Raw genomic sequence first — 13,592 nt, forward strand, 5'->3', positions numbered from 1 at the left:
CAGAGCCACCTCTCCTGGGGCTCAGGACTGGGGTCACCCCCGCAACCCGGCGCTTCCAGCTTCATCTCGGGGCGCTCTGTTTACTCCTCCCAGGCCTGTGCCTGAGCTGCCGGCTACCTTAAAAGGTCCCCTCGGAGCTTCTGCGCTTCCCACACACTTCCTATTGCTAATAGCTGAGGCTGAGCTTAGCACGGCTGCTTGCAGGATAAAGACCAGGGCCTGCGGGGCCAGCTTTCAGCAGGCAATGAGGACCCCACTTACAGCCACACACCTACCTTAAGGGACCGCCTGGGTTCCCTCACATCCAGTGAACTGCCAGCCCTACTTCCAGCCCTCCAAGTCTGGAAAATCACAGGAGGGGAGGGAGAGGGGCCCAGAGGGTGTAGTTGGGAATCCCTGGCTTGGAATCCAGAAGGGCTGGAGTTAGAATCCTGTCCTTTCACTGAGTGTCCTGGGCTAAGTTATTGAACCTCTCCTAGCCTCTTGGTAGAAGGGAGACTCTACTGCTTGCCTCGCGGGGTTGTGATGAGATAAAGGGGCCACAGAGAGTAGGTGTGAGCTCCATCCACCCATGTGGCAGATCAACTCCGCCTATGTCTCTAGAAACTGAGGTCAGGGCTTCAGCCCAACCCCTTTCTGTTGGTGGAGAGTGAGGTGAGCTATTTCTATCCCCTTTAAGCCTCCACTCCCCATCTGTGGGTTGGGGGTGCACCCCGTGATTTTTCAGCCTTCCCACAATGGCAGGAGGTCACGCAGCAGCCCTGAGGTGAGGACACTGCGTGGCCCAGGTGAATATGGTACTCGCTGTACCCACCAAGCGCTAGATAGAGGGGACCAAGGCAGGCTTCAGGAAGAAGAAAGGCCTTTTGGGCCTGAAGGTTGCAGGATCCCAGATGGCAGGCACTGGGATAGGGGAGGGCCTCAACCCTTAGCAGTGCCTTTCCCACCAGTTCCCAGATCCCTTTTGGAAAGTGGACCGGTGCTCCCGCCTCTCCGCTGGCACTTATTAGGGGCTTCTGAGTCCGTGGGACCTGGGATGGCTTTGGGGCCTTGAATGTCTGTGATGTTTCCCCATCAAGGCCCCAGCCTCGGGCCTTCAAGCCGAGAATCCGCCAAGGTCTCTTTGTAGCAGCTCCCTGGGCTCCTCTGGGTTGCCCCCTTCCTCCAGGAGGGAATCTGCCAAAGGGACAGGCTCCTGCTCTCTGGGCAGGAACAGAGCCCATTGTCCTCTCCATCCCCTCTGGTGATTCCAGAGGCAGGCAGACCCAGGATCAAAGGCTGCTGACAAGCTGTGGGATTCTGGGCAAAGTACTCAACCTCTCTGAGCCTGTTTCCTCCCCTATAAAATGACAATCATAGGTGCCGTGAGATTTCCATGAGATGATACCTGTGTCAGGACCCAAAGTAAGTGATTGGCAAATGATAGCTGTTATTTCACTGCGTGGGGACATCTGGGAGGAGCGAGAAGAGTCACAGCCAGTTACAGAGCAGAGAACACTGGACTGAGAAGCAGATCTGAATTCAAGCCCAGTTCTGCTACTTAATAGCCGTGTGTCGTGAGACAAGTCCCTTGACCTCCAACCAATGGGAAGAACAACGCGTCTCTCAGCACAGTTGTGACAATGCCTGTGAAAGCACACGGTGTCCAAGGGCTGCCAAAGTCAGGCATTGTTTCACAGACTCAGAATGTGACAGCGGCAGGAGGCCTTGCACACATCTTCACAAGAGCATGTAGCATGCCTGATTTAATGTCACGTCCCTGAATCCCTTGAACCCCGGAGGCAGAGGTTGTCGTGAGCCGAGATCACGTCACTGCACTCTAGCCTGGGCCAACAGAGCAAGACCCTGTCTCAAAAAATAACAATAATGATAATAATAATAATGTCACGTCCCTCTAGCACAGAGCCCCGTGCATAATCAAAGCTTGGTAAATGTTCGTTTTTGAATTAGTTGATTTAGCCCAACTCTTTTCACTTTATAGAGGAAAACTAAATTCTGAAGGATAGAGGAGACCAAAATATTTATGGAAGAGCTGAGGCTGCACCCCAGATCCCCAGTTTCCGGCTTCCTGGTTCACATTCTAGAAAATACTTCCCTCGGTACCAGGAGCCCTCCCACTTCCCATCTCATCAGTCCCAGCTTTTTTTGCACTCAGTTTTCAGATTATTAATCCCCAAACCTGGTCTTCCGCGAAGCAAGGCTAGCCTTTGAGATCAGAGGATTAGGAAGCCACTTCAAAGCTTGAAAGGCCCAGCCCCCATATCTTTCCATCCCCAGTCTCCCCAGGCCAGCAGCTGTCAGATACTCAAGAGTTAGCAAAGCACCTGGCCAAAGTCATGCCGATACCTGCCTGGCCACATAGCCAGACCCTCTCCTGGGTGTCTACAGGGACTTCCAAAGCACAGCTCTAAGGGGGTAGTCATGGCAAATTTAGTGTATCAGGATGAGGAAACTGAACCGTGTTGGTTGTATGTATGCTCCTTCAGAAGAAGTTCATTATTCATTTTTGGAAGACCAGCTATTGCATTTTGTTTTTTTTGTTTTGTTTTTTTTTTTGTTTTTTTTTTGTCGTTGCTGTTGTTGTTTTTGTTTTTTTAATTCTTTTTATTTTCAGTAGAGATAGGTCTCACTATGTTGCCCAGACTGGTCTTGAACTCCTGGGCTCAAGCGATCCTCCTGCATCAGCCTCCCCAAATGTTGGGATTACAGGCATGAGCCACGGTATGTGGCTTGCATTTTGAAAAACAGAGTTCTTTCTACCTCCAGGAGCCTTATCAGCCTTTGTCCCAAGGTTTAGGACAGTGCTCATTAAAGACCTGCTCTGTCAAAATCTCCCATGAAGTCTGTACAAGAACATTGTTCTTTTTATTAGCATAGAGGAGCATTTCCCAAAACATGGTGTATGGAACATGAATCCTGTGAGATGCAGCTGAGGGTTTTATGGACAAACAGGTATGAGAAATGCTGCACACTATTCCTCCCGGCCCGAAATTCACAAAGCAATATCAATAGCTCTAAGAACGTTCAGTGAAGAAAAGTAGTGGGTGTCTATTGCTTGGCCTGCCCAGCAGTCCTTTCTCCCTCCTTTGGTAACAGCATTCAGGTTTTCCTTTGGGGAACAACTCCCTCCCTCCCACCCACCATGACCCTGCATTTCATGTGGTCCAATTTGTTGAGACCATTCAGCAACAATGCTGCCTCATCCTCAACACATACACATACACACACACACACACACACACACACACACACACACACACTCCCACCTGCAGGCCCCTAGCCAAATGTGGTAACCAGTGCAGAATTACATGCTCAAAAAAGATTACTGGAACTGAATCTCTCAGATCATAGCACTCTTAGAAGCTGTCCGTAAGTTCCTGTTACTAAGACTCCTAAATCTTTCCCAGATCCTGTACATCCAGTGATTTGATCGTTCACCTTTTCCTTTAATTCCTATGAACTATCTAAAATTATTCCAATCATTTTCTTTTTTTCCTTAAGTTTGTCTCTCTCAGTTGCTGTTGCTTGCAACAATGAACTCTAGTTGATGAAAGAAACCAATTTTTCACAAGCAAAAGATAATGAAATTGGACCCTTTCTTATTCTATATGCAAGAATTAACTCAAAATGGATCAAAGACCTAAACATAAGAGCTAACACCATAAAATCTTAGAAGAAAACACAGAGAAAGCCTTTGGCAGTGGTTTCTTGAATATGACACCAGAGGCACAAGCAACAAAAGAAAAAATAGATCAATTGGACTTCATTGAAATTAAACTTTTGTGGCTCAAAGGACATTATCAACAAATTGAAAAGGAAATCCACAGAATGGGAGAAAATGTTTGCAAATCATGTCTAATAAATAATTAATATTCAGAACATATAATGAACTCCTACAACTCAACAATAGCAACAAAAAACAAATGACCCAGTTTAAAAATAGGCAAAGGATTTGAATAGACATTTCTCCAAAGGAGAGATGCAAATGGCCAGTATGCACATGAAGAGGCGTTCGACATCGCTAATCATTAGGGAAATGCAAATCAAAACTACAATGAGATACAACTTCACATCCAATGGGAGTGATTATTATGTATTTTTAAACAAAAACACAGAAAATAATTGGAACGTGCGTACATCGCTGGTAGGAACAGAAAATGCTGCAGCCTCTGCGGAAAACAGTATGACAGTTGCTAAAAAAAAAATAAAATTGGAATTACCGTAGGATCTGGTAATTCCACTTCTGGGCCCAAAAGAATTGAAAGCAGGAACTCAAACAGATATTTGTACAATGTTCATAGCAACATTACTCACAATAGCCAAAAGACGGAAGTAATCCAATTATCTGTCACCAATGGGATAAGCAAAATGTGGCAAATACAATGGAATAAGTTTTTTTAAGATTGAGAAGGAGTCTCGCTATGTTGTCCAGGCTGGTCTCTAACTCCAGAGCTCAAGCAATCCTCCCACCTCAGCCTCCCCAGTAGCTGAAAGTACAGGCTTGTGCCACTGCTCCCAGCTGGAATAATATTTAGCTTTTAAAATAAAGGACATTCTGACACACGCTCCAACTTGTGTTGGATGCATTATGCTAAATGAAAGAAGCCGGTCACAAAAAGACAAATATTGTTTAGGTACGTGGAGTAGTCAGATTCATACAAACAGAAAGCAGAATGATGGTTGCCAGGGGCTGGGGAGAGGGCAAAATGGGGTGTTATTTTATAATGGGTAGAGAGTTTCAGTTTGAGATGATGAAAAATTTCTGAGTATGGAAGGTGGTGATGATTACACAACAATGTGAATATACTTTAATGCACAAAACTGTACACTTAAAAATTGTTAAGATGTGCTGGGCACAGTGGCTTATGCTGGTAATCCCCATGCTTTGCGAGGCCAAGGCAGAGGATCGTTTAAAGTCAGGAGTTGAAGACCGGCCTGTGCAACACAGTGAGACCCCGTCTCTACAAAAAAATTTAAAATTAGCCAGGCACGGCAGTGTGTACCTGAAGTCTCAGCTACAGAGGAGGCTGAGGTGGGACCCCACAAGTTCAAAGCTGCAGTGAGCTATGATTGTGCCACTGCAATCCAGCCTGGGTGACAGAGTGAAAACCTGTCTCTCAAAAAAATTTTTTAAGTGATTACAATGGTAAATTTTGTGTTCTGTGTATTTTACCACAATAAAAATAAGAAAACCATTTTGCTTTCTTTAACCTAACTTTCCCTGAATTATTTGACCATGGAAATCCCCCTTTTCACCAGAATTCACATTAATATAATACAACAGAGAGCAAGGGTCCCAGAGAACACACTTGGGAAAGGCTGGCCTGTGGCATTGTGACGGGAACTTCAAGGATAGAAACCCCATGGTGGCACAGGGTGAGGCACTCACTGCAGGTGGAGGAGAAACACATTGGACCGGTCATTAGGGAAGGAAGATACCTGTATCTCATTCAGTAAATTAGCATTCAGGGGGAGAGCCTAGAATTGCAGAGGGCAGGGAAGACATCTTCTTCTCTGCGTTTTGACATTATGATATCTATGAGGTAGCTTCTGAGTGGGAGTTCTTAAGGGGAATCCCCTATTGGAGGCAGAATTGGAAGCTTGCAAACAAATCCAGGCAGGAGGCCTGAGATGACATGCCTCTCAACATATGGCCCAAGAGGTAGGGGGCTAAGTACCTCTGATACTGTAGACTGTATTGTTTACATGCCGAATACATGTTGCTTAGCAACCTCAGAACTGAATAAAGGCTTTTTGAAAATTTTAGCCTGTTCTCAGCTGCGAAGGGGAACTCCTTTGGCCAGGGAGTTTGGTTCATCCTTTGGCCAGGTCATTACGGCTGGATTACCCATGAGAACATTACTAAGGCTGCCCAATGGGAGGACAAAAATTTAGGATAATAGAGTAGAAGAGTCTCTGATTAGATAGCTGGTCCCTACTTCCAGAATTCCTCCCAGGACAAATCTCTGAAGGCTCTTGGTTTTCATCTGAATAAAGAAAATAATAAAATATAGCTAAAAGTTTTTGAGTTTTCATTATGTGCCGGGGAAAGCGCCAAGCACTTAGTATGCATTTTCCATTTATTCCCCTGAAAAAAACCTAAGAAGTGGATTACTTTTTAATTCATTTATTCAAATTCTCCATTCAGATGAAAAAGCTGAGCTTTAGAAAGATAAAATTACTTGCCCAAGTTACCCAGATGGGAGCCAGTGGAGCCAGGATTCAAATCCTGGCAACTGGATTCCAGAACCCCCCCTGTTCATTGCCACTTTATCCCATCTTTTCAGCCACCCTCCCACACACCTCTACAGTCTGCTTCTTCCTTCTTAGTAGCAAAGCAGGTGGATTCTTCCTGTCCACTTCTGTCTTTTTTCCTATACTGAGAATTTTAACTTGGAGCACCTGTGAAACCCTAGAGGCCCATTTATCTGTTGGCAATGTTCTCCTTTTAAGCTGGGGAATGGACCGTGTCATCTTCAACCAGAGTTTTTTATGAGTCATCTTCCTCTTCAGCGTGTAAAATGGCATTTCTTATTGCCCAGTCTGCAGAGAGTCTCAAAGACGTAGTAAAGGAAATCAAATGAAGAGTTTCCTTCTCTTGTTGCCAGAAGAGATAGAGTTGGCATTTTCCCAACTGCTAATGTTTCTAAACTGGCTTTATATGTTCCCAGGGACAATAATCAAGCCCAGTCCAATAGGTCAGCAAACTAGGTGAGTGTCTACCTGCATGCTGGAAACAGGGCCTAACATGGGGGTGGGCACTGAGGTACCCACTGCTCCCGAAGATCTCTTTCCTGTGCCAGCCAAATACATGCCTGTCATTCTCCCTCGAACACTGGTGAATGAATTGAAGTGCAAACAAATCCTTATGCCACCTCATATGTGCATAGTACTTTAATAACCCTGCAGAGATTCGAATGCCCTTTAGAGATTACGAATCATTTTTACTTATCTCAGTCTTAAAAACCCTCCAAGGCAGGTATCATTATTCTTACTTTATATAGGAGATATTAAAGCTCACTCATAGTTAGCAAAGACAGGACTAGCATCTAAGGCTTTCACCCAAGCCCAATGTTTTCTGGATGTAGAATTTAGCACTCATCTCTTACACAATTCTTTCACCTGGCAGAAGTCTGAAGCTGGGACAAGTAAATTTTGGTTGGTGCCCTAAGAAGAGCCACATCTGGAGTGTGGCATAAGGACAAGAAGGAAGGGCCAAGCAAGAAGACCAAAGAGCCTGTCTCTGCAGAGCTGGGAAGGGGGGCAGCTGCCTGATCCTGATGTGGAGCCAAGAGACCGCACTACACGCTTGTGGGAAAGACCTTGAGCTGGGATCTGGAGCCCCAGGTTTCAGGTCAACTGGGCTACTGAGTCGCCTAGAGCACATCACACTTGTCAGGGCATCATTTTCTCTCTGTATGAAAAGGATTTGGGGGATCTGACATCTAAGGTCCTCTCGGGCTCTAACAAGCTTGAGTCATCTTTGGGGGTCAGTAGGTCTGCGTGTGCTTCCATGTGACAATGAGAGCTAAATAAACGTCAGCTCCTTCCAGCCTCATCAACATCATCATCTTGGCTGTGACTCAGATCATCCACACATGATGAGTAAACAGTGCCCTTTGCACTGTGCTGCATGAAGCTGAGCGTGGGGGCGGTGGTCACAGTCGAGGCTGCCTGCCTGCCTCCCTGGGTTGCAGATTTATGGCATGGCAGTCCTTGTCGAAAAGACATCTGGAGGGCCTGGCTCTACCTATTTTTCTCCTACCCAGCTCAGAGGTACTTTTGCCCAGTCACTCCTCAAATAATCCAAGCTCCTCACACTGCTGTTTCCAAGTTTTGAAACACATTATGGCAGGCCACCAGTTCCATTTTATTAGCAAATAGATGAGTCACAGGGCCATTTCCTTTGGATTTTTAAGTAAGATTTCCACTTCTACCTCATTGTCTTGTCTGGCCTGATGTTTACAAAGAGAGAGGTTGCTACTTTCAAATACATGTGATTTTTAGTCAAATAAATCCTAACTGCTTGAGCTGCACACCTCCAACACTGTTCCTTGCCCATTTCCTGATGTCACGCATTTGCCCTTCCTCTGTGTCTGTGGGTATGCCAGAGAAGTAGGAGTTCCCCCATTAGATACTTATTTTAGAATATCTGCCATCTGGATGGGATGAAGACAATGTGGCGTATTGCCGCAATGGAATACTATTCAGCCATCAAAGAGAACAAAATCGTGTATTTAGAAGCAAGATGGTTAGAACTAGTAGCCATTGTTTGAAGTGAAGCAACTCAGAAACAGAGACAAATACTGCACAGTCTCACTTATAAATGGGAGCTAAATAATGCGTACACATGGACGTAGAGGGTGGAATTATAGACCATGGAGACCTGGAAGGATGGGGAAGTGGGAGGGGGGTGAGGGATGAGAAATTACTTAGTGGATACAATCTACTTGATTTGGGTGAGGGATACCCTAAAAACCCTGACTTCATAGCACTCTGCAATATATTCATGTCACAAAATTACACTTGTACTTCATAAACTTATAAAATAAAAATTAATCAATAAAATAGCTGCCATCTGCACTGCAATTATTCCCTACCTTTAATCAAGACTGGCTTAAATGTGTATGTCGGCTGGGTGCAGTGGCTCACGCCTGTAATCCCAGCACTTTGGGAGGCCGAGGCAGGCGGATCACAAGGTCAGGACATCGAGACCATCCTGGCTAACACGGTGAAACCCCGTCTCTACTAAAAATACAAAAAAAAGAAAATTAGCAGGGCGTGGTGGTGGGCGCCTGTAGTCCCAGCTACTCGGGAGGCTGAGGCAGGAGAATGGCATGAACCCGGGAGGAGCAGCTTGCAGTGAGCCAAGATGGCGTCACTGCCCTCCAGCCTAGGCGACAGAGACTCTGTCTCAAAAAAAAAAATTGTGTATGTAATGTGTGTGTATATATATCTGAGTGCATACACACATGTATATGCATAATAGGTATGTATGTATATGCAAATAAAATTGCAAATACCTTTCAAGAAAGTGTTCTCCAAAGCTATCTCAAATTATCCACACGGTAATTTCTCCAAGTCAAGCAACTGCCTTGGGGCCTCTGAGTGATACTAGCAAGAGTACTTCTCAGTCCTCCTGCATTTTTACTTTTCCAGAAGCCTGACAGTAAGGGGGTAGTTTCTCTACTTCCAATGAAGTGGTTTAAAACGTTAATACAACAGAAGATACAAGAACATTTTTGTTTTATTTGAGCATGATCCCAGTAAAACTGAAATAACAATTACTTGTCCTGAGTTCCAGAAAGGGCGTGCTCTAGGATACTCACCTTCCTTGGTAGATGCTGGAATAAATAAATAAGACTGACAGCATACCCATTTTTGGAATATATGTATTGAAAAGTGGAGCAAGACAAGAGTCTCGTTGATATTTGTTTTACGAATTGTAGTACTCTACTTTTCCTTTAGCTGTGAGCCCCCTCTCTCCCACCTCTACCCTATTCCCCAACACGCGCACGCGCATGCACACACACACACACACGCATATGTGCATGCACACACACACGCATACATGCATGCACACACACACACACACGCATACGTGCATGCATACACAGGATCATCTGTATGTTCCTTTGCTAAAAACCTCATGTCCTTGGTTTGCATGTTATTTTTTCCCTAGCTGCATGACAAGAAAAACAGGTGGATAATATTTACTTCCTCATTTCCCCAGGGTTGGACTGGATGATTTACTGATGGTTTAGGTAGAGTCTCTTGTCGTTTTGTGGCTGTCTCCTATCCGGTCACATGACTGGACTCCATATCTTACTCCAGCGCAATCTTGTCACCAGGGCCTTGGCCAGGGCTTGTGTCTGGCCAGAACGGCTCCCTTTCTCTCCTGCTGTCATTTTGTGTTGCTCTCTGGCTATTGTGGGCATCAGGCCTCACCACTTTATGTGTACTTCTCACAGAAAACCTTGAATGCTGCTGGACACGTGTGCTAAGTCCAATAAGCACAGCAAATGCACATGCTGGGCTGAGGCTGCCCCTGACAAAGGACTTCCTTCCTTTTGCCTGAAATGCCTTACTGACTACTCCTTTGCTTGGCTGTTGCAGTAATGAATGTCTTCTTTTTTCTTTTTCTTTCTTTCTTTTTTTGAGACAGAATCATGCTCTGTTGCCCACGCTGGAGTGCAGTGGCACAATCTCAGCTCACTGCAACCTCCACCTCCTGGGTTCAAGCAATTCTCCTGCTTGGGACGAGAGTCCCAGCGTTGCGGTGGCTTCCTCTTTGGTCTCCCTGGGTGGGTCTCATGACTCGGTTCCTGCCAGGCTCAGCCCTTCTGGGCGATGTCCTGAAGCAGCACCACTCTAATCTGTCACACCCCTGTTTAGAAATATTCAAGCAGCTGCATTACCTTCCGAGCCAAGTCCAAATTTCTCAGTTTGGAGCTCAATGTATTCTACAATTGCTTCCCAACTTACCCTTACAGTTCACTCGCTCTCCACCTCTTGGGCAAACAATAAATTGATAAGTCAAGTGCTTTACATTTCATCCTAATGATATTCCCATAAGATGTGTGTTATTATCCTTGTTTTTCAGACGAAGAAATTGAGGCATATTAAGATTAACTTGCCCTAAGTAACCCAATGTATTTAGTTTCTTGGGGCTGCTGATATTACCATAAACTCGATGACTTAAAATAACAGAAATGTATCCTCTTCCAGTTCTAGAGTATAGAAATCCAAAAATCTTGATGTTGGCGGGGCCATGCATCCTCTGAAGGAGTTAGAGGAAGATCCTTCCTTGTCTCTTCAGCTCTGGTGCTTGTAAACATTCCTTGGCATTGCAACCCCAATCTCTGCACGGCCTTCTTCTTTCTGTGTCCCCTCTGTGTCAAAATCTCTCTTCTTTCTCTTATAAAGGCACCACATATTGGAATTAAGGTTCACCCTTAATCCAGGATGATTTTGTTCTGAGATCCTTAACTAGTACATCTGCACAGACCCTATTTCCCAATAAAGTCACATTCTGAGGTTCAAGTGGACACAAATTCTGGGGGAAGACTGTTTAACCCACTACACCCAACAAGTAAGAATTTGAAACTAAATCTCTCAGGCTATCAAGCGTCATACATTAACACCTTCACTTAACGCCTCCCAGAAAGCTCCCGGCCAAATTGGACTTCTCTCATTTTTCTATATAGATTTTTCCCTTTCCTGCCTCTCTGTCATTGCTCATGCTATTTTCTTTACATAGGCCAGTTTTTCCCTTTTTCTTCCTTTCAACCAATCCTACCTGTGGAAATCTTATGTAGTCTTCAAGATGAAGCTCAACATCACTTCCTCTAAGAAGACATCCATGGGCCAGTGCAGTGGCTCACGCCTGTAATTCCTGCACTTTGGGAGGCCAAGGCAGGCAGATCACTTGAGGCCAAGAGTTCGAGATCAGCCTGGCCAACACAGTGAAACCCCGTCTCTACCAAAAAATACAAAAATTAGCCGGGCGTGTTGGCACCTACCTGTAATCCCAACCACTCAGAGGCTGAGGCAGGAGAATTGCTTGAACCCATGAGGTGGAGGTTGCAGTGAGCTGAGATCATGCCACTGCACTCCAGCCTGGGCAACAGAGCATGATTCTGTCTCAAAAAAAAAAAAAAGAAAAAAGAAGACATTCATTACTGCAATGCCAAGCAAAGGATTTTTCTTCCACCAAAGCTAAACTGCCTTACTGCACATGTCTCCGATGGCCCATATTATCTTCAACCTCACGTTCTAGGTTTCTGTGCAGTTGTCTCCATTCCCTACTACATCTGCTTCCTGCCACTGTTAACTATATTACAAGCACCTTAAAGGCAAAACTGTCTCCTCCCACCATGTGTTCTCCACAGTACTTTTCATAAGCCAGAGCTCCACAAATTTGCCCAAGTGAATTTAGAATCATCTGCATCTTTCTCTGCATTGAATAGTTCATGTATTTGTAAGCAAAAATGTAGGATGCTTAAAAACTCACCTTTCCCCAATGAAAAAACTCCCACTTTTCCCACCTGGAATTTTTTAAATGGCCCAATTTTCTTTTCCACATCTAACCCAATCATCTTAACAAACGTTTTCATCATTTGAATTTTATCTAATGGATAAAAATTGAGTCCCTTCCTGGTATAATCCTCTCACAATTTCTTTATTTTCTTCCTATCACCAGTGCTACCTCCTTTGGCTTTTCAGGACAAATTTATTACTCTTGAGATCTCTGAGGATGAGGATAATATCTTAGCCATCATTATATTCCCAGCAGCTGTTAGCACCTGGGTGTCCAATAATATTTGAAGAATGCATGAGTGTGTGAAGGTGTGGATGCTGCACTAGAGCAGGCAGGGTCAGTGCTGTCCCTGAGATGATAACATAACTTTTGCAGGTCTCACATAATCCTTACCACAACCCTATGAGGTGGGCATTCTTCCCATGTTACAGATGGGAAAACTGAGGCTATGAGATAGTAAAGAACTTGACTCTTGGCCACACATCCAGTAAGTGATGAAACCAGATGGAAACCCAGGTTTGTCTAACCCTGGAGCTAAAGCTCTTAACCAAAAATCCTCTTGGATTGGATTGCAGCCGGCATTATCCTGCCCTGCTTCAAGCCAAGGGAATGTGATCATGACAACCTTGAACATACCCTTAAACCTGGAGCCTTGGGATCTATTGACCATTTGGTTGGGAAGGTCTAAAAGAAGTGATGAGGAAGCTTGAGATTGTGAGAAAAAATAGTGTAAAGAATATATATGCATTTTGTGTGTGTGTGTGTGTGTGTCTGTGTATTCTGTGTATAGGATGATACCTGGGGATGAAACAGGCTGTGTTTATAGGAAAGTTTTGGAGATAAGAATATACAAATGACCAGGAGTCACAGGTGGACCTCAGTCCTAGCTCAGACACTTAGCATCTGAACAAACTTGGACAAGTCATTTATCCACCTGAACTGGTTTGCTGTGAGATGGCCTATTGACCTCACATAGGTGTTGGGAGGATCTATGAAGCTCAAGAAGAAAGTTCGTAAAATCCCAGTATATGCAGTGCGCTGCGCTGATGAGTAGAAGGGTAAGGAGGAACAGAGTGGTGGTCCCTGATTCAAAGGAGTTTCCATTCAAATTAGGGGAAACAGACATGTAAAACTAACTCTAAATGATACAGAATGGAAAATGTGCAACCATGAAAAGGAACATCTCTTGAGCTCTTTACTGTATGGCAGGTTAAAAGATGTTAATCTCACAAAGATGTTAACCTTACAAAGTGGGTATTATTAGCAATCCCATTTTGTAGATGAGAAAACTGATAGCTAGAAACCTTTAACCTTTACTCCAAAGCCATGCTGCTAAATTCCACAGCCAAAATTCACCCCAGATCTATGTAACCTGAATCTTTACTTGTATCATCTCCCCATGCTATTGCCTTGAGCAATTCTAAGATGCAAAGTGCACAGAGATGGGAACCTTTGTGCTCAACTTGGAAAAAGGAGGAGAAAGGGCAATGAAAACAGAGCAGACACCCTTTAAAACTGCGTGGCTTTAAGGCCAGGCGTGATGGCTTGTGGC

The sequence above is a fragment of the Pan troglodytes genome, chromosome 7 (assembly GCF_028858775.2).
Source record: "Pan troglodytes isolate AG18354 chromosome 7, NHGRI_mPanTro3-v2.0_pri, whole genome shotgun sequence".
In the NCBI taxonomy this organism is placed as follows: domain Eukaryota; kingdom Metazoa; phylum Chordata; class Mammalia; order Primates; family Hominidae; genus Pan; species Pan troglodytes.